Genomic DNA, 22,291 nt, shown 5'->3' with positions numbered 1-22,291 from the left:
AAGCCGACTGAGAATACTTTTACACCATCTCTCATTTAGGTTGGCGTGACATATGCACTTTAAACGTTGATGCGGCTGTCAACTTCTTCACAGCGTTTCTGATTTATGCAGCTACAAAGTGCATCCCACAAATGAATGGACACCCTACAAAACGACGTGTTCTATGGTGGAACTCTGAGTGCCGAATTGCGCGGAAGCAGCAAAACAAAGCATGGAGGTTGCTTCGTAACTCATCGACAGCCGAAAATCTTCACATCTTCAAAATATGAAGTCTCCGGCCAGGAGAACGCGTCAGCAGGCCAGAAGAGTAAGTTGGCAGAAGTTTTTATCAGGGATCAATTCATATACACAGGAAAAAAAAGTCTGGAACAAGGTTGGCAGGGTAGCAGGAAGACAAGCACACACACTCCCACTTCCAAACACACAGGGTGACACCTTGGAATACCAGGCGAACTTCCTCGGTGAACACTTCAAGCGGGTGTGCAGCTCGTCGCACTACACTGACGCTTTTCAAAAACACAGAACAAAAATAGAAAAGCAAAATCTCGAACACAAATGTACGAGATACGGGGCGTACAACCAAGCTTTCAGCTTATCTGAGCTACATACATAACTGAACTCCTGCAGTGATTCCGCTCCAGGTTCTGACCATGTGGTTTACGAAATGTTAAAAAACCTACCAATAGAAACGCAAATAAAACCTTAATCTGTTTGTACACTGCTGTCTGGTTCTCTGGCGCTATTCTTACTTTCTGGAAAGAGGGTATTGTTATTCCCATTTAGAAACAGGGCAAGGACTCTTCTTCAGTTTCAAGTTATAGGCCTATTGCGCTTACAAGCTGCTTATGCAAACTTTTTGAAAAAGTGACAAACTGCCGACTTGTACATTTCTTGAAACAAACATTTTGCTCGACCCATTTCAGTGCAGATTTCGACAGAGTAGATCCACCACTGACCACTTTGTTCGTATAGAGGGACAGATCAGAAACACTTTCGTTTATAAGCAATACTTTCTGTGTTCCTCGATATCAAAAAGGCATATGATACAACATGGCACTTTCGAATACTAAGAGACATGTGCCGCCTTGGAGTGCGTGGCAGAATGCTTACTATAATCGAAAATTACCTGTCAAACCGGACGTTCCGAGTTCGAGTAGGCAGCGTTCTTTCCCAAACATTTGTCCAAGAAACTGGCGTGCCGCAAGGTGGTGTACTTAGTTGCACACTTTTTATCATTAAAATGAATTCTTTGTGCTTTTTCATCCCTCGCAATATGTTTTATTGTACATATGTCGATGACGTCCAGCTTGGCTTTAGATCTTGAAATCTGGACATGTGTGAGCGCCAGGTTCAGCTTGGTTTGAACAAAGTCTCCAATTGGGCTCAAGAAAACGGGTTGGGACGTTAAACCCCACAAATCAATCAAGAAAACGGATTACGACTAAATGCGCAGAAAAGCACATGTGTCTCGTTCTCCAGGAAGAGAGGCATTCATTATGCACCCGATATTCAACGGCATGGGCAACATCTTTCCGTTTATACCGAACACAAATTCTTAGGCCTAATCTTGGACACCAAGCTAACCTTCATACCACACATGAAATATTTAAAAAGAAACAAGTGCATAAAACTATTAGGGTCTAAAAGTGTTGTCTTGCAATACGTGGGGAAGCGACGAGAAGTGTTTATTAAATTTGTATAAAAGCCTTGTACGTACCCGCTTAGACAATGCGACAATAGCATATCAGTTTGCGACACTTACAGCTCTTAAAATGCTTGACCCTGTTCATCACCTAGGCACCCGTCTCTCCACGGGTGCTTTTCGCACTAGCCCCGTGGAGAGGATGTGCATGGAATTGAACGAATGGTCATTCGACCTACAGAGATGTTACAAATATTTTGAATATTATCTTAATATAAATGCAGACAAGGATCACCCATCACATTCCGAATTAATGACATTTCAAGCCTTGCTGCGTTTGAGAAACAGCCTTCTATGAGACAGCCCTACTCACTCCGTGTGAGGGACCTAGTGAAACTAACCGCTGTGCCACTTGAACACCGCTTGATGGCTCAAGCAATATGCCTGCCAGCGTGGCAATGACAGGCAGTGGATTGCGACGTGTCTTTCTTAGAGGTTACGAAGCATGCCCCAATTGCACATATGCAGACATACTTCTTAGAACTACAACACAAATACACAAGCCCTGAGTTATTCACGGATGCTTCAAGTCCGACACTCCTGTCTCGTACGCAGCCGTCGGCCCATTCTTTTTGGGAGCCGGTGTTCTGCACTCTGATTCAAATATTTTTACCGGAGAAGCTTATGCGATACTCACGGCGGTCAAACACAATAAACAAATAAACTACAGAAGGCAATAATATATACAGATTTCCTCAGTGTAATAAAAGCTCTAAAAACTTTTAAAAACCACAAGAACCCTGTCCTTGTCTCACGTTATTAGCTCTTATGCGCAGTCTAAGCAGCATGCTGTAGTCTGCTGGGTGCCAGGACACCGCGAAATTAAGGCAACGTTCTGGTGGACCAGCTAGCTGGATCCGCCAACAAAACAGCTTCCGATACATCGATACCCTTTCCTGAACTCGACTTGAAACCTTTTCTAAAACGAAGGCTCAGGGGATTCTAGCGGAGCGCATGGAAAACACACAAGGTAATAATTTTCATGTCATGAAGCCGCAACATGGTCATTCGCCGCTAGTATCAAAATCACGCCACACAAAAATAATCCTTACTAGGTTGAGAACAGGACATCCGCACACAAAACATTCATTTCTTTTGTCTGGGGGCAATTCATTTTTTTGTGATAAATGTGGAGAAGCACTCACCGTACTTACCATTCTAATCCAGTGTAAAGAACTAGACACGCTTAGAAAAGAACACTTTCCGTTACCCTACCGGCAACAGATACCACTCCATCCTGCAATGTTCATCGGTAGGGAACCACTTTTTAAATGCGAAGCTTTTTTTAGCGAACTTGGGCGACTTTGAGCGTATCTATCTATCTATCTATCTATCTATCTATCTATCTATCTATCTATCTATCTATCTATCTATCTATCTATCTATCTATCTATCTATCTATCTATCTATGTATCTATCTATCTATCTATCTATCTATCTATCTATCTATCTATCTATCTATCTATCTATCTATCTATCTATCTATCTATCTAGTTGCCACGACTTTTAGCTCTCCTGGTCGTTTCAATAACGGTATCAATACCAAACTTGATTTGGCATAACATGACTGTATAAGGAACATACTTGACTAGTCAGAACATGACAATCATGACATGGTTTTCGTGAATGTTATGATTTACATTTCATAATCCTGTAGCTTTTGCGGTGGTTTCGTTCACATGGCACGTTGCAAAACTGGTATGGTTTGACATTTTTGAATGGCGAACACAAGTGACAGACCCTAACATAAAAATCATGATATGCATGTCTCGTAACAACATGACTACATGCCAAGCACATGATGCGCTTGCGGCTGTTTCGCTAGCGTCCAATATACCAAATTTGGTATTACGGTACGTGAATAGATGATGAAGGTATGTGACTGATGCAAACATGGTAATCATGAGATGCGTGTCATGTAACAACATGACTACATGCGACACTCTTGATATGCTGGCGGCAGTATCGCTAGCTTCACTTATGTCAAATTTGGTATTACGGGACGTGAATTAATGATGAAGACATGGTGCTGATTTAAACATGATAAACATGAGATCCTTGTCATGTAACATGTCTACATGCTTCGCTCATAATGCGCTTGCAGCTGTTATGCTAGCTTGACATCTACCAAACTCGGTATTACGCGACGCGAACGAACGACATAGGTAAATGACATATCCCAACATGATAATCACGACGTGCGTGTCATTTAACAACATGACTACACGCCGAATTCATGATGCGCTCGCGGCCGTATCGCTAGCTTCACATATGCCACATTTGGTATTACGTGACGCCAATAGATGATGAAGATATATGACTGGTGCAAACATAATAATCATGAGATGCGTGTCATCTGAGAACATGACTGCATGCCACATGCAAGACACCGATACATTTCGACCAGACGCAGTGCGCGTGCTTGCCGTTCTTCATTTCGCCGCATCACGCCGGCGTTGCCACGCCGGTCCTGCCGCACTCGCAGGCGCGCGCTGGGCTGCGTTGCTTTGACGCATGCGCGTTTCAGCGCTTCTGGGATCCCTCCGCCACGAAAAGAAGGAGACGCAGTGTTGTCTGGGTAACGCATTGGGATAGAGTAATATTACTCCATGGCATGGGCGCCGAGGGCCGCATGTCGCATTTCACGCTGGTTGCCGTCGCACCTGGCGTCAAACTATGGAGTGCTCGCATTTTGCTAACGTACCGTCACTGTGCCCAGCGTGCGCGCACGTCAGCGCTATAGCATACATAGGAGTATGTTGGGCCCTTGAAGATGCGCTCGCGGCCGTTTTGCTAGTTCCAAATATGTCAAATTTGGTGTTACGTGACGTCAATGAATGAAGAAATACATGACTGGTGCAAACGAGATAATCCTGACACGCGTGTCATGTAAGAACATGACAGCATACTACGCTCTTAACGTGGTCGTGGCCGTTTTGCTAGCTCCACACTTACTAAACTTGGAATTACGTGACGTCAATAGATTATGAAGGTAAACGACACATTCAACCATGATAATCATGACACGGAAGTCATGTACGGCATCATTTACCTCCACCTCGTAACGTTGTGATCATTTCAAAGTGACATATTAACATGCCTGATTCATGTTTCGCATATCATCGATTCCCACTGTACGTGGGATCTGCCAATTTTTCTTCATATATCATTGTTAGCTTTTTAAAAGGAAATTTATATTTTTTAATATCATATATCGGGCATTCCGTAGCACGACCTCTCCAGAGAGGTCTCCGCTGCGGTGTCTACACTCTGCACAGCACTTGCCTCACGGCCCTTGGACGCAAGGGTGTGAATGAGTGAGGCGCTTGTGCTAATGCCATACACGTCCACCATCGATTTTATTATCCAAAACACCACACCTTTCACAGCATGGTCATGGTTTTATTACTTCTATGTTCTAGCGCGAGGAACTTCATGGCCCTTATACAGCCGCTTATCACAATCATTGACCATATGTCTGGTAAGATGAGCTGGCACTCTTCGGCCATGAAACGGCCCTTGTGCCTCCAACATCAAACACGATCACGAAGGTATGTGACTGGTACAAACATGATAATCATGATATGCGTGTCACGTGAGAACATGGCTGCAAGCCACATTCAAGGCACCAATACATTTGAACGTGACGCGGTGCGCGTGCTCTTCGGCGTTTATTTCGTCGGGTCACGCTGGCGTTGCCAAGCCAGGCACCGGTCCCGCCATATACCCGCAGGCGCGCGCTGCGCTGCGTTGTTTTGACGCATATGCGTTTCAGCGCGTCCTGCGTCCCTTTGTCACAAAAAGAGGGAGACGCGGTGTTGTCTGGGTAACGCATCGGTGCGAAACGCAGCATGTTGCATTTTGCACCGGTTGCCGTCGGCCCACGCTGACGGACGCTGGTCGCACCTGGCGTCAGACTATAGGGTGCTTGCGTTTTGCTAACGTAGTGTCGCTGTGCGCAGCTTTCGCGCACGTCAGCGCTACATTGGAATATATTGGGCCCTTCATGATACGTTTGTGGCCAATTTGCTAGTTCCACATATACGAAATTTGATGTTACGTGACATTGTTGGATGATGAAATACATGACTGGTGGAAACATGATAATCCTAACACGCGTGTCATGTACGAACATGACAACATACCACGCTCTTAGCATGCTCGCGGCCGTTTCGCTCGCTCCAGATCTACTAAATTTGGTATTACGTGACGTGATTAGATGACGAAGGTAAAGGACACCTCCAAACATAACATTGTACTAGTCTTAAAGTAACATATCAGCATTTCAGATTCGGGCTTCGCATATCATCCATCCCCACTGTACGTCGAGTGTGCCATTTTCTCTCTATAAGCACAAAAATCGAAATAATTATTTTAACATATTTACATTCCAAAGTGATTCCTCTTTTTACTGTAGCAGATTAACGCTCAAACTATTTGTAACGTTATTTTTGTATTTTTTTCAATTCAAGAACCTAATTATTACTCTCTGATAGCTGTTAGAGATCCTATTCAAGGAGAGCGCTTTCACACAAAACAATAATTTATCCTCATATTGCCCAATATGCTATCTAACTACTGGCCGAAATCTAATATTCTAGATACTGTTGTTGCTGAGATAACAACACATATGTACAAAAAGCATAATTCGAGATCACTGCGTTTCAAGTAAAAACGTGCATTTTTCAAAAGCACAACGACATAACAGCAAATTGACAGGTCTGTTCTATTGGCACCATTCAGATAGTCATCACCAGTATTTTTTTTTCGTTTTCAGTTAAAGGTGTGTGGCCTGGCGAGCCTGCTTTGTCACCTGTTGTGCAACTCTGTAAGCAAAGTGCTGTCGATGTAGCTCAAAGGTGCGCAGGCCCTGCACTCTTCAGTACCCGGGCGAAATTTCAAAAGAGCTCAGCACTTTCAGACAGCCTATATTGCCTTCACTAAAAGTGAGCACAGCATCAAAATTGCACATTGTCAGTGCTTTTTGTCTGATGAAAACGTTTTTCGAAGCTTGCTCCCACACGACAATTCCATGACTGCTTGAGGTTTTGAGGTTTTTCATTGAATCCTATAGAAAAAAACTTTGAACGAGCTCGTTTCGGATAACTTGGCTTAACAGCCTCAACAACCGAAAACCAATATTTCCCCATTTATATGGGCTTTATTTAATTTACACTAAGTTTCGGCATCTTTCAGGCAAAAGCCATGGGTCGGAACGGCATCCTTTGATGTCATCTGAAAATATGTTGCTGGAACGGCTTTTCAACTGTCCACCAGCTAGGTCTTCTGGTCAGAAATTAATGATTTTGGTTTTTTGCAAACATGAAACCCCTAAGACGTTTCTGCCCTCTGCTTTTTCTTCAGTCGTTCTGAGACCAATTGTTTGAGATTGTGCCAAATGCTTTACAGATGGAAACGGTAACCTCTTCATATAGCTATCATATTTGAACTGCAAAGAATCCCTTGCCTCATAGGAATGTGGGCACAGCAGGCCACTGCACCAGTTTTGAAATCAGACTATTTTACGTAAAAATTGCTATAGGACAAACGGCTGAGTTTGGGGCATTAAAGGCTGCATTTTTCAAATACCTCACATAGACAAAAATGATTTTCAGTATGATTGCTTATTCTGTCCTCCTAAAATAGCGTGAAAAACATCGGCGCTAAGCACTAAAGCTCATTATAATTTGCCTCTTCTCGAATACACGCTGTTATCGCCGCATGCACAGTTCTAAACACAAAAAAGTGAAGTGTGATCGGTTCATCATAAACGGTAGTGGTGCGAGACAAATAAGAACGGATGGGTGTCTGGATGGCAAAGCAGCTCAGGGAACAATTACCAATTTATAAATCGCGTATATAAACTAATGGAGACATTGTACGCTATAGACGCCATAGAAACCACTGTCTGAACCAAACAAGTGTGTAAGAAATAAAGCTATCAAGACAGATTATTGCGCTCATTTTCGTATTTTAACTGCCAGGTGAGTGGCCCTTTCAGTGAAGCATTTTTGTAGAAATGCTTATATCTGTGCTGTTGATGCAATATAACTATACCACACCATGAAAACCTAGAAAATGTTTATTCAATAACACCAACACAACATATCAGAAAGATTTGCCAAACAGGAATGCGTAAAACTGACAAAAACGACACCATGACGTTCGCTGTTTTATTGGGGCCCTCATAGCGGAGCAGTTTGAATATTTTTTTTTATTTTGACTTTCTTTCTAGCTGTCTGCCTACTTGTGTTTTTTCTGCCTACATTGACCTCAACGCTGCATTCAATATACAAGATTATGTGCTCTGCTGCGAGCTATAAGCTCCACGCATCTCCTCTTCATCTTCACTACCTTTACCTACCTCCATTCTGCATTCATTATACAAGAATAGGCACTCTGTGGCCAGCTATAAGCTCAACAGCTGTACTCTTCATCTTCACTTCGTTTACCTACTTCTTGGCTGCATTTATATAAAAGATTACGCGCTCTGTTACCAGCTATACGCTAAAAAAATCTGCTCTTCATCCTCCTTTCCTTCGTCCCCTCTTTCATGCATTTTATATCAACTCTGACCTCCACAAACTTGCTCTTCACCCTCACTTCTTTTACTCGTCTCCTTGCTGAATTTCATAGGCAGTGTTATACATTCTTCTGCCATCTACAAGTTCCACAAATTTGCTTTTCATTTTAGGTTCTTGCCCACCTCATTGCTGCATTTATTTAAAAGGTTATGCGTTTTGCTTACAACTAAAAGCTCCTCAAACCTGCTCTAACGCTTCACCTCTTTTAACAACCTACATGCTGCGTTTATTATACACAGGTATGCGCTTTGCTACCAGCTGGTAGCTCAACAACTGTGCTCTTCATACTCACTCCATCTACCCACCTCCTCGCTGTCTTTTTATACAGGGTTATGATCTCTGCTGCCCGCTCTACCCCCCGCCAATCTGCGCTTCATCCTCACACTCTTTACCAACCTTCCTGTTGCGTTTATTATACATTTTCTTGCGCTCTGCTACTAGCTATAAGCTCCATAACTCTGCTCTTCACTCTCACTTCCTTTACCCACCTCATTGCTGCATTTATTACACGAGGTTATGCAATCTGCTACCAGCTGTGAGCTCCACAACCCTGCTCTTCATCCTCACTTCCTTCACCTAGCTCCCTGCTTAATTTATTGTACAAGGTTATGCGCTCTGCTATCAGCTATAAGCTTCAAAAATGTGTTTTTCATTCACTTACTTTACAAACCTCCTCTCTGTATTTATCATACAAGATTCTGCGCTATGGAGCCAGCTATGAGCTCCACATATCTGCTCTTTAACCGCACTTCCTTTACCAACCTCCATGCTGACTTTATTATACAGGGTTATGCGTTCTCCAACCGGCTATAGGCTCCCAAAATTCGCCTATCATCCTCACTTCCTTTATTCACCTCCTTGCTGCAAATATTATAAAAGGTTATGCACTCTGCTACTAGCTAGGAGGTCTGAATTCGCTTTCCCTCTTCACAATTTTGACAACTTTATTTCTGCATTTGTTATACAAGATCGTGCGCCCGGCTATCAGCTATATGCTGCACATGTATGCTCTTCATTCTCACTTTCTTTACCAAAACTCATAGCTGCATTTATTATAAAAGGTTATTCGCTTTGCTAAGAGCTTCACAAATCTGCTTTTCATCCTCAGTTTTTTCACCCAACTTAAGGCTGCATTGAATATACAAGATTATGCGATCTGCTGCCAGCTGTGAGCTCCGCAAGTCTGCTCTTCATGTTCACTTCTTTTACTCAACTACTTGCTGCCTTTACTATTCAAGGTTCTGCACCCTGCGACCAATTTAAGCTCCAGAAATTCGCTTGCCATCCTCACGTTTATTTCGACCCCCTTATTCCATTTATTATCCAAGGTTGTGCGCTGTTCTGCCAGCTATACGCTCCACAAATCTGCTCTTCATATTCACTGCCTCTACCCACTTCCATGTTGCATTTATTATACAAGGCTATGCACTTTACGAACAACTATAGGATCTGCAAACATGCTTTGTATCCTCACATATTCGCCCACCTCCTTGCTGCATTTAATATACAAGGTTATGTGCTCTGCTACCAGCTATAGGCTCCACAAACATGTTTTTCAACCTCACTTCCTATACTCCACTCTTTGCTGAATTCAATATACAAAGTTGTACAATCTATAAGCTCCACAACTTTGTTTTCATCTTCCGTTCTTGCCCACTTGCTTATTCATTTATTGAACAAGGTTATATGCTCTGCTATAGGCTCCACAAATTTATTTTTCATTTTACATTTCACTTTTACCCACCTCATTTGTGCATTTATTAAAAAAAGATATAGATTCTGCTACCAGCTAATTAATGGGTTGGAAAATCTGCTCTTCAGCCCCAGTTCCTTTACCTACCTCATTGCTGCTTTTATAGTACAAAGTTATGCGCTCTGCTACCAGCTGTAATCTCCACAAATGTCCTCTTTATCCTCACATCTATTATCAACCTCTATGCTGCATTTTTTATACAAGGTGGTGCAATCTGCTACCAGCTATAAGCTCCACAACTGTGCTCTACGTCCTCACCTCCCTTACCCACCCTATTGCTGCATTTATATACTACATCATGCGCGAATCTGTCCGCTATAACGTCCACAATAATGCACTTCAACTATCTTCCTTTACAAACCTCTTTGCTGCATTTATTATACAAGGTTATGCACTCTGCTACCAGCTATAAGTTCCCCAACTCTGTTCTTCATATTCACTTTCCTTACCCACCACCTTTCTGAAATGTTTGTAAGGAGTTATGCGCTCTGCTAGCAGGTATATGCTGCACAAATTTGTTCTTCATTCCCGCTTACCTTTTCCACCTTCCCGCTGTATTTATTACATATAGGGTCATGCGCTCTGCTGCCAGGGATGAGCTCTACAAATCTTCTCATCCTCACCTCCTTCGCAAACCTCTATACTTCATTTATTATGCAAGGTTAAACGCTCTGCTACCATATATAAGCTCTACAAATTTGATTTTCATCCTCACTTTCTTTACTCCCCTTCTTACTGCAAACAATATACAAGGTTATGCGCTCTGCTATCAGCTACAAGATTCAAAATTTTCGTTTCATTCTCACACTTCCGCCCTCCCTATTGCTGCACTTTTTATGCAAGAATACGCACTTTGGTGCCTGTGAGCTCCATAACTCCACTTTTCAAGTGTGTTGGTTTGGGCTAGTTGGTCTAATATGACGGTAAATATAGCACGATAACAGAGCGACGACGAAGCGACAAGACAGAGATGAGCGCATAACTTCCTTTCCTTCTTGCCTCCTTGCGCTCGTCTCCTTCTTGACCCTCTCTCGTCCTTCTGTTCTCGTGCTATAACTACCGTCTGCTCTTCATCCTCGCTTCCTTTACCGAACTCACTGCTGCATTGTTTATACAAGCTTATACGCTCTTCTATAAGCTCTGAGCTCCACAACTCTGCTCTTCATCCTCACTTCTCTCACCCACCTCAACGCTACGTTCAATATACGAGATTATGCACTCTGCTGACAGCTATAAGCTCCAAAATCTGCTCTTTGTTTTCACTTATTGAACCCATCTCTTTGCTGCATATTTATACAAAATGTAGCACTCTCCTTCCAGCTGCAAACTTCAAGAATATATTCTTCTTTCCCACATCTTTACCCACCTACTTGCTGCGTATGTTATACAAGCTTATGCGCTCTGCAACCAGCCATATGCCCTAAAATTATGCTCTTCATTTTTACAGCATTTACTCATCTCCTTGTTGCCAGTATCATAAAAAAATATTCGCCCTCCTACCAGCTATAAGCTCTACAAATCAGCCTTTCATTCTAGCCTCCTTTACCCCCCTCAATTCTGCAGTTAATATACACAATTATGCGCTCTGCTGCCAGCTATAAGCTCTACAAATGTGCCCTTCACCCTCACTTTCTTTTTTCACTTACACGCTGCATTTATTATAGATGGCTATGCACTCTGCGACAAGCTGTAAGCTCCACAATTTCGCTTTTAATCCTCAGTTCCTTTCCCCACCTCTTCGCTGCATTTAATAGGCAAGGTTATGCGCTCTGCTATCAGCTATAACTACCACAACTCTGCTTTTCACCCTCACTTCCTTTACCCAAATCTTTTCTGCATTCATTATAAAAGGTTATGTGCTCGGCTACCAGTCATAAAATTAAAAAAAATCACTCTTCGTCCGCACCTCCTTTACCAACCTACATGCTGCATTTAGTAAGCATTGTTATGCAACCTTCTACTAGCTCTAAGCTCCACAAACTTACTTTTAATCCCCGCTTCTCTACACAGCTCCTTGCTTCAATTAATATAAAGAATATCCTCTCTGCTATCAGCAGCAAGCTCGACAACTCTGCCGTTCATCCTGACTTTCTTTACCCACCTCCTTGCTGCATATTTACAAAGGGTTATGCACACTGCTAGCAGCTATAAGCTGCACAAATTTATTTTCATCTGAAATTCATTTAACACTTCTTTGCCGTATTTGATATACAAAGTTATGCTCTCTGGTAGCAGCTCTAAGCTCCATGATTCCTTCTTTCATCCACACCTCCATTTCCAACCTCCTTGCTTTATTTAATAAACAAGGTTATGCGCCTTGCTACTAGCTATGAGATTCAGAACTCCACTTTCATCGACGCTTCCTTTACCCCACTCATTGCTTCATTTATTATACAAAGTTATTCGCTGTGCTATAAGTTATGAGCTCCACAACTCTGCTCTTCATTTTCTTTTCCTTCACTTACCACAACACCGCATTCAATATACAACAATATGCGCACTGCTGCCAACTATAGGCTCTGAACTCTGTTCCTCATCCTCAATTGCTATACTCACCTCTATGCTGCATTTATTATAGCAAGTTATGCCCTCAAGGACTTGCTCTGAGCTCCAGAGTTTTGCTTTACATTCTCGCATCTTTACCCACCTCCTCGCTGCATTTAATATAGGAAATTACGCACCCTGCAACCGGCTATAAGCTCAACAAAAGTGCTCTCCATGCTCACTTCTTTTATACACCTTTATGCTGAAAATAATTATACACTGTTATGCGCTATGCTACCAGCTATAGGCGCCGCAAGCGTGCTCTTCCTCGTCACTTCCCTTATCCACATAATTGCTGCATTCAATATTGAAGGTTATGTGCTCTGCGATCAGTTAAAAGCTTCACATTATCGCTTTTCATCCTCACTTCATTTACCTACTTCCTTGTAGCATTTATTATAGAAGGGTATGCACTCTGCTGGCCGCTATAGGCTCCAAAAGTCTGCTGTTCATTCTCACTACCTTTAACCTCCTCCTTGCTGCAAATATTACACAAGACTATGCGTTCTGTTACCAGCTATTGGCTACTAAAATTTTTCTATTGATCATTACTTCCTCCACGTCACCCACTTCCTTGCTGCAATTATTATATGAAGTCTTGCTCTCCGCCACCACCTATGAGCTTCACAAATTGGCTCTTAATCCTCACACCCATTACTAACGCCCATGCTGCATTTTGTAAGCAGGGTTATGCGCTATGCTAAGAGCTATACGCTCCACAACTCTGTACTTCATTCTATTTTCGTATACCCAGCTATTTGCTGCATTTAATATAAGGAGTTATACGCGTTGATACCAGCTATAAGCTACACAATTTACCAACCTTCATGCTGGATTGTTTATACAAAATTATGCGCCTTACTACCAGCTGGGAGTTCCGCAATTTGCTCTTCATCCCCACTTCCTATACCCAACTCGCTGCTGCATTTCTTATACAAGGTTATTCGCTCTGCTACGAGCTATGAGCTCCACCAATCTGCTTTTCATCCTCACTTTCTTAACCCAACTCGAGGGTGCACTAAATATACAAGATTGTGCGCTCTGCTTCCAGCTGTTAGCTCCCCCAATCTGCTCTTCATATTCACTTTCTTTACCCACCTACATGCTGCACTTATCATACAAGGTTCTGCATCCTGCGACCAGCTATAGGCTCCAGAAATTCGCTTTCCACTCTCACGCCTCTTTCAACCTCCTTAGTTCATTTGTTATACAAGGTTATGCGCTGTTCTGCGACCTATAAGCTCCACAAATCTGCTCTTCATATTCAACGTCTTTACCGACTCCCATGCTGCATTTATATATAGGGCTATGCACTCTGCGAACAGCTATAAAATTCACAATCATGCTTTGTATCCCCACATTTTACCCATCTCCTCGCTGCATTTATTATACGAGGTTATGTGCTCCGCTACCAGCTATAGGCTCCACAAACTTGCTTTTCAACCTCACTGCCTTTACTCCGCACTTCGCTGAATTTATTATACAATGTTATACAATCTACAAGCTCCAAGAAATTGTTTTTCGTCTTCCGCTCTTACCGACTTCCTTATTCATTTATTGAATAAGGTTATACGCTATGCCATCATTTTTAAGCTTCACAAATTTTTTTTTCATCTTCATACTTTTACCAACCTAAATTGTGCATTAATTGTAAAGAGATATAAGCTCTGCTACTAGCTATTGGGTTGGAAAACCTGCTATTCATCCCCACTTGCTTTACCCACCTAGTTGCAGCATTCATAGTAAAAGGTAATGCGCTCGGCTACCAGCTGTAAGCTCCACGAATCTCCTCTTTATTCTCAAATCTCTTACCAACCTCCATGCTGCATTGGGTATACAAGGTTATGCACTCTGCTACCAGCTATAAGCTCCACAACTCTGCTTTACATCCTCACCTTCTTTGCTCACTCTAATGCCGCAATTTTTATACTAGATTATGCACGCTTCTGCCAGATATAATCTCCACAAAGCTGCGCTTCAACTCACTTGCATTACCCACCCCTATGTGGCATTTATTATACAAAGTTATTCACTCTGCTACTAGCTATAAGTTCTGCTATTGCGTTCTTCGTATTCACTTTTCTTACTCACCCCCTTTTTGAATTTTTCGTAAGAAGTTATGCGCTCTGTTGCCAGGTATAGGCCGCAAAAATTTGTTCTTCATCCCCACTTACTTTTCCTGCCTCCTTGCTGTATTTATTATACGGGGTCATGCGCTCTGCTGCCAGCGATAAGCTCCACAATTCTTCTCTTCATCCTCACCTTCTTTGCAAACTTTCATAATGCATTTATTATACAAGGTTAAACGCTCTGCTACCATCTATTAGCTCCACAACATCGGTTTTCATCCTCACTTTGTTTACTCACCTCCCTACTGCAAATAATATACAAAGTTATGCGCTCTGCTACCAGCTGTAAGATCCACAATTCTGTTTTTTTATCACACTTTTGCCCACCGTATTGCTGCATTTTTTATGCAAGAATATGCGCTTTGGTACCAGCTGTGAGCTCCACGACTCCACTTTTCAAGTGTAGTAGTTTGGGCCAGTTAGTGTAATATGGTGGTAAATATTGCACGAGAACAGAACGACGACGAAGGAACAAGGCAAAAACAAGCGCATAACTTCCTCTTCTTCTTGCCTCCTTGCGCTCGTCTCCTTCTTGTTTCTTCGTCGTCGTGCTGTTCTTGCGCTAGTACTACCATCCATTCTTCCTCCTTGCTTCCTTTACCCGAATGACTGCTGCATTGTTTATACAAGCTTATACGTTTTGCTACAAGCTTTATACGCTCTGCAACAAGCTCAAAGCTCCATAACTGTGATCTTCATCCTGACTTCTCTCATATACCTCAACGCTACGTTCATTATACAATATTATGCGCTCTGGTGACAGCTATAAGCTCAAAAATGTGTTCTTTGTTTTCACTTCGTTTACCAACCTCCTTGCTGCATTTATCATACAAAATATATCACTCTTCTACCAGCTATAAACTACAAAATTGTGCAGTTCATTTTCATTTCTTTGCCCACCTACTTGCTGCATTTATTAAACAAGCTTATGCGCTCTGCGACCAGCCATATGCCCCGAAATTATGCTCTTCATCCTCACAACCTTTACCCATCTCCTTGTTGCGTGTATTAAAACAGAATATTCGCTCTCTTGCCAGCTATAAGCTCCACGAATTGGCTTTTCATTCTAGCCTCTTTTACCCACCTTAATTCTGCAATAAATTTACGCAACTATGACCTCTGCTGCCAGCAATAAGCTCAACAGAGTGCCCTTCATCCTCACTTTCTTTATTCACCTACATGCTGCATTTATTGTAGAAGGCTATGCGCTCTGCGACAAGCTGTAAATTCCAAAATTTTACTTTTCATCTTCAGTTGCTTTTAGCCACCTTTTGCTGCATTTAGTTAACAAGGTTATGCGCTCTGCTATCAGCTATAACTTCCACAACTCTGCTTTTCACCCTCACTTTTTTACCCAAATATTTCCTGCATTCATTATAGAAGGTTATGCACTCAGCCACCAGCTATAAAATCCACTAATTCGCTCTTCGCACCTTCTTTACAACCTACATGCTGAATTTAGTAAGCATTGTTATGCACTCTTCTACCACCTATAAGCTCCACAAGCTTACTTTTCATCCTCACTTCCTTTATGTAGCTCCTTGCTGCATTTATTATAAAAAAGTATGCGCTGTGCTATCAGCTATAAGCTGCACAAATTTTCTTCATGCGAACTTCATTTACTACCTACATGCTGCATTTATTATACAAGGTTATGTTCTCTGCTATTAGCTCTAAGCTTCATGAATCCTTCTTTTATCCGCACCTAGTTTTCCAATATCCAAGCTTTATTCATTGAACAAGGTTATGCGCTTTGCTGCCAGCTATGAGATTCAAAACTCCGCTCTTCATCCACGCTTCTTTTGCCCCACTCATTGCTTCATTTATTATACAAAGTTGTTTGCGGTGCTATGAGTTATGAGCTCCACAACTCTGCTCTTCATCCTCTTTTTGTACGCTCACCTCAACGCTGCATTCAATATACTTCAATATGCTGCCAGCTATGACCTCTGAGGTCTGCTCTTTATCCTCACTACCTTAACCCACCTCCTTGCTGCAAATAATATACATTACTATGCGTTCTGCTACCAGCTATTGGCTACCAAAATTTTTCTGTTGATCTTCACTTCCTTCAGCTCACCCACCTCCTTGCTGTAATTATTATACAAGGTCATGCTCTCCACCACCAGCTATGAGCTCCACAAACGGGATCTTGATGCCCACAGCCTTTACCAACGTCCATTCTGTATTCTGTAAATATGGTTATGCACTATGCTAAGAGCAATACACTCCGCAACTCTGCTATTCATCCTAGCTTCCTATACCAAGCTCTTTGCGGTATTTATTATAGGTAGTTATACGCTCTGCTACCAGTTATAAGCTGCACAATTCCGCTCTTCTTCCGCACTTCCTTTATCAACCTCCATTCTGGATTTATTATACAAGAATATGCGCCTTGCTACCAGTTGGGAGTTCCACAATTTTGCTCTTCATTCTCACATCCTTTACCCAAGTGATTTCTGCATTTCGTACACAAGGTTATTCGCTGTGCTACGAGCTATGAGCTCCACAACACCGCTCTTCATCCACACTTTCATCGCTCAACTCAACGCTGCATTCAATAAACAAGATTATGTGCTCTGCTGCCAGCTATATGCTCTCCGAATCTGCTCTACATCCTCACCTCGTTTACCCACGTTCATACTGCAAATAATATGATATGTCACGGGCCCTGCGACCAGCTATGCGTTTAACAAGTTCGCTTTTCATCCTAACATCTATACCCACCTCCTTCGTCCATTAATTATACAAAACTATGCGCTCTGCAACCAGCTATAAGCTCCACAAATTTGTTTTTCATCACCTAACCTCTACCTACCTCGTTGCCCAAGTTATTATACATAAATATGCGTGCTGCTGCCAGCTGCATTCTCCACAAATTTGCTTTTCATCCTCACTTGCTTTATACACCTATATGCTGCATGTGTTACGCAAAGCTATGCGTTCTGCGACCAGCAATAGGCTGCAAAAGATTACTTTTCATCACCACAGCTTTACCTGCCTCCTTGCTGCATTTATGATAGGAGGTTATGCGTTAAAATACTAGCTATAAGCTCCACGAATCCACTCTTAACCCGCACCTCCTTCACCAACCTGCATGCTGCAATTTTATACAAGGTTATGCACTCTGCAGCCAGCTACAGCCTCAACAAGTTTGGTTTACATCATCGCAGCTTTACCCACCCCTCGTAGCATTTATTAAAAGAGGTTATGCGCTTTGCTACCAGCTACAAGCTGCACAAATTTTCTTTTCATCCTCACTTCTTTTACCCACCTCCTTGCTGCCTTTTTTATACAAGGCTATGCGCTCTGCGACCAGCTATAAGCTACACAAACTTGCTTTTTATCCTTACATCTTTATACCCACCTCTTTGCTGCATTTATTCTAGAATGTATATCTGTGATAACTGTTTCTTACTATCACATAGGAAGTTCCAGAACCTCGTAGTATCGTTTCTTTACAAATTTGGCAGTGTTGTTTAAAGTAAAAATCCTTTGAACTACACAAAGGACTTGCCTAATTTGTTTTAGGTTCGTGAATAATTGCTGATTGGGAATTAGTGTTTTTCAGTCATTTTACTTTGCATTATAGATGAATAATTTACGCGTTTTTCAAGTGGCAGTTTTAGCAATCATTTTAGATTTGGTTAGTACAAATAATTCTAAGCAGTGATGGCACATTCTAGTAAATTGGTTCCATAGCTCATCAACATCGCCTTCGCTTTCAATAAACTCATTGTAACAACTTTCCATGTACTGCACAACAGACGCATCATCAGATCTTGCATAATCTGTGAAGATTCGCGTAGTTGTGTGTTTCTGACCAGCTGAGTTTAATAGCGGAATAGTAACACTTAGGAGATGACAATCAAGCAGGCCACTTTCAACTAAAACAGTATATAATAAAACCGCGGCTTAGGAACGCTAAGTCCAATATTGCACTACACGAACCCTGTTCTCCAGTAGGCAGCGTAACCACTTGAACTAGGTCGTGAGTAAGCATTATGTCAGAAACTATGTCGGCATTTTTGTTCGATTAACGGCTTGCCTGAAGGAGTTTCCAATCAAGATTCGGTAAGTTGAAATCCCCGATAACAAAAACTCTTTACTCTGGAATCGTGTCATATGCTCTCGCAATATTCAGGAGCAGTGCCTCATGGTCTGTAATCTCGCGTATAGCACAAAGCATTGATCCCAACATTTCAATTTTATACACAAAAACTCGAGATCAGTGACATCCGCGAAAACAATCGCTTGTATTGAAGGCTTGACAAGGACAGCAACACCTCCCCCCCTTATTTGACCAGTCCTTACGAAACACACTGTAACTTGGGTGAAGACTAGATCATCCCCTATTTCCTTTCGTAACCATGTTTTGGAGAATACAGCAATGTGTGGGTCTTATTCGAGTAGTGTGGCCTCAATGAAATCTTTTTGTTTACATTGCTTCGTGCGTTTATAGTTAGAATTCGCAAGTTTTTTTTCTTCAGTGCCGTAGTACTTCGGGTACTCTGAGCTACTTGACTAGATATACGTATGCGCTTAACGGATGTGGAAGGACCTTGATTATCTCCCCTTAATCTCAACTGTTGCTTTGCTTCTGCGTGTAGCTTCTGGTATTCGGGCAGTTTATATCCAAGTGGCTGTTCATTCATTACGGAATTTTATCAATCGAATTTTGATACCAAACGTAACGCACGTTGTTTATGCACAATTTATCGAATGCTAGTTAAACCTTGTCTCTTTTGACACGGTGAGGTTTTGCACTAGCGCACAATTTTCTTCGAATGTCACGATCTCTTTGAAAAAAAATTTTACTAATAGAATAAGCCGTACGCTTCAGTTTAAAGCCATTTCTCGGTATATTTTATTTAATTTTTGAATTTAACAATTTAAGAATGACTGGCATCGTCAAGCCTTGTCGCCGTTTGCCTAATCTGTGTGTACGCTCGCTTTGTGCGCTCTGAACCTCAAGAATGTCCTGAAAAATACCTTCATTTACCGCAGTGTGGAGTGTGGGGCCAGCTTTACTTTTTTCTGAAAGTCAATAAACCATCACGTTGCAGCGTCTGCTATAAATTTTCATGTGGTCTATTTTAAACTCAACTTTTTAATGGCATTTTGCATTTAGTTTATTTACTCTTGAAGTATTGCGACCCTTTGTTCGAGAGCAGATATCAAATCTAGTTCTCTTTCAATATCTTGAAGACGAGATTGCGTTATTCATTTGATTACTGATGCAATTTCTTCAAGATGTTTAGCAATTTTCGCATTGCCTGGTCCCAGATTTTCTTCCAGGTCACCTCCAAGCAACAGCTATTTTCCGGCCGAGTAGTTCGCAATATTTACCATATCACACTACCAGGTACACGGCAGCATCAAGAGAATACGGTTATCAGAACGTAAGCAATTATCCTAATGCTTTCTTACCTGCGCATTGAAGGCAAGGGGGTTTTGAGTGATCCGCATGTTTCCGATGCCGCCGTGCCCTATGGCGTTGAAGCTGGCAGCCTTTTAATAGCCGGCCAGCATGGCGTCACCGCCTATGGTGGGGCTGCGTATTGTTCCTTGTGCAGAGACGTAGAGCGATGATGTGGTTGTTCCCACGGCGTCCGGTTAAGATTGTTGAGCACGTACCAACTCTGTCTATCTAGGTCAAGCATACTAGTAGCAGCCACGAGCGGTTCCGAGCACCATGACACTGGATAATGCAGAAGGCTGAGGATCTGGGCAATAAAGACAAGTGGGCTTTGAGTGATCTGCGTGTTTTCGATGCCGTAGTGCCCTGTGCATCATGTTGTGGAATATGCGGATCATGTTGCAGCAGAAGCACTTCAAACGCTTCAGTTTTATTTACAATGCTTCGGATATTTATACTTAGTAGCGTTAAATATTTCTTATATAGTGCTAGAATAGGTCACGAGTACGGCTTGGAAGATTGACGGTCGCCTGCTTTTACTCACCTGTTTTTCAATTCATCTTAATAAAAGGTATCTATTTATTATAAGGCTGTCGTGCACTAAAAATATTTTTTTTCCTTGTCGCTTTTCATTTTTAGCACTATCCCACAGTAATTTTTGTTTCTTAAGTGTCAACTGGGAATGAATATTCTGAATAGATACTGTTGATCCTTTCAGTTTTTTTGGCGTGTTCTAATATTACTTTCTTTTCATTAAAATGTTAAACGCGGAGGACAATAGGCCTGTTACCACTCTGTTTTCTTAGTGGGTGTATGCCTTCCGATAGAATCACAGTTCACACCAAGCTTCTCTGTATTTCCTTAACAACTTTTTTTCTCAGGGTTATACAAGTTTCATTAGGGCACTCGAGAATACTGTGAATAAACAAACTCGACCGTCTGGAACAGTCTTGGAGGTCGGTAAGCTTTTTGTTTTAAACTTTACAATGTGATCCAGTAATTGTAACGTATTTTCCACCTTTTACTGAGATTTCTGCGTTCTTCGTATCCTTTTGTACCGTAATGAAATCATGTACAATAATTTTCAACTCAATAAACTGTTTCTTTACTTATGTTGGAACTAACCTGCATAAGGCAGAACATAGACGTAATTGCCATTGTCACGCTGGGCCCGCCGTGCACACGAGGGTCGAAGGCTTGTGGTGATCCTTTCATAGGCATGTCCAGCGATGAAGTGGCTCTTCGCTGTGCACCGATAGATACCCATAGGCGGCCTTCTGCAGTGTGCTAGTAAATTGCGCCATCGTGTTTGCCGTGTCATTCAGTGATAATGGCTCCGTGCGATGACGCATTGGCATGCGTTGGTGCACATCGCTGATACACAGTTTGCTGATTCGCAGACGGTCGGCTGTTGGGAATATGACAAATACGAGAATACCCTGCATAAGGCAGAACATAGACGCTAGTGCCATGATCCTGCCGGGTCCGCCGTGCCCACGAGGGACGAAGGCTTGTGGTGATTCTTTTGTAGCGATGTCTAGGGATGAAGTGGCTCTGCGCTGTACACCGGTAGCTACCCATAGGTGGCCTCCATTGCTGTGCGAAGTAAATGGCGCTGTAGCACTTGCCGTGTGATCAGTGATAATGGCTCCATGCGATGACGCGTTTGCATCTATTGGTCCGCATCGCTTATACACAGTTTGCTAATTCGCAGACGGTTGGCTGTTGGGAATATAGCGAATCCGATAAAGCCCTGCATAAGGCAGAACATAGACGTAACTGTTATGGTCGCGCCGGGTCCACCGTGCCCACAATGCTATGCGGTCTGCCATCAGCTATAGACTCCACTAAATTGCTTTTCATCCTCTCATTTTAGGGGCGAAGCTCCTTAGGGCGTGGGCTGCGCGTCCCCTGTAGCTTGTATGTAGCCACCTCTAGTTTAGTTCTTGCAGTGTTCACTAGATGGCGGTACCGTCCCCTGTATGTAACCACCTCTAGTTTAGTTCTTGTAATGTTCACTAGATGGCGGTACCGTCCCCTGTATGTAGCCACCTCTCGTTTAGTTCATGTAGTGTTTACTAGATGGTGGTACTTGTAGCTGATGATGAAAAGATGCAAGATGTTATAAACTAGAAAGCGGTACTTGTAGTTGATGAAAGA

Source organism: Rhipicephalus microplus, chromosome 3 (assembly GCF_043290135.1).
Source record: "Rhipicephalus microplus isolate Deutch F79 chromosome 3, USDA_Rmic, whole genome shotgun sequence".
Classification (NCBI taxonomy): domain Eukaryota; kingdom Metazoa; phylum Arthropoda; class Arachnida; order Ixodida; family Ixodidae; genus Rhipicephalus; species Rhipicephalus microplus.
The sequence above is the reverse complement of the archived record's forward strand: the minus strand, read 5'-3'. Positions refer to the sequence as shown.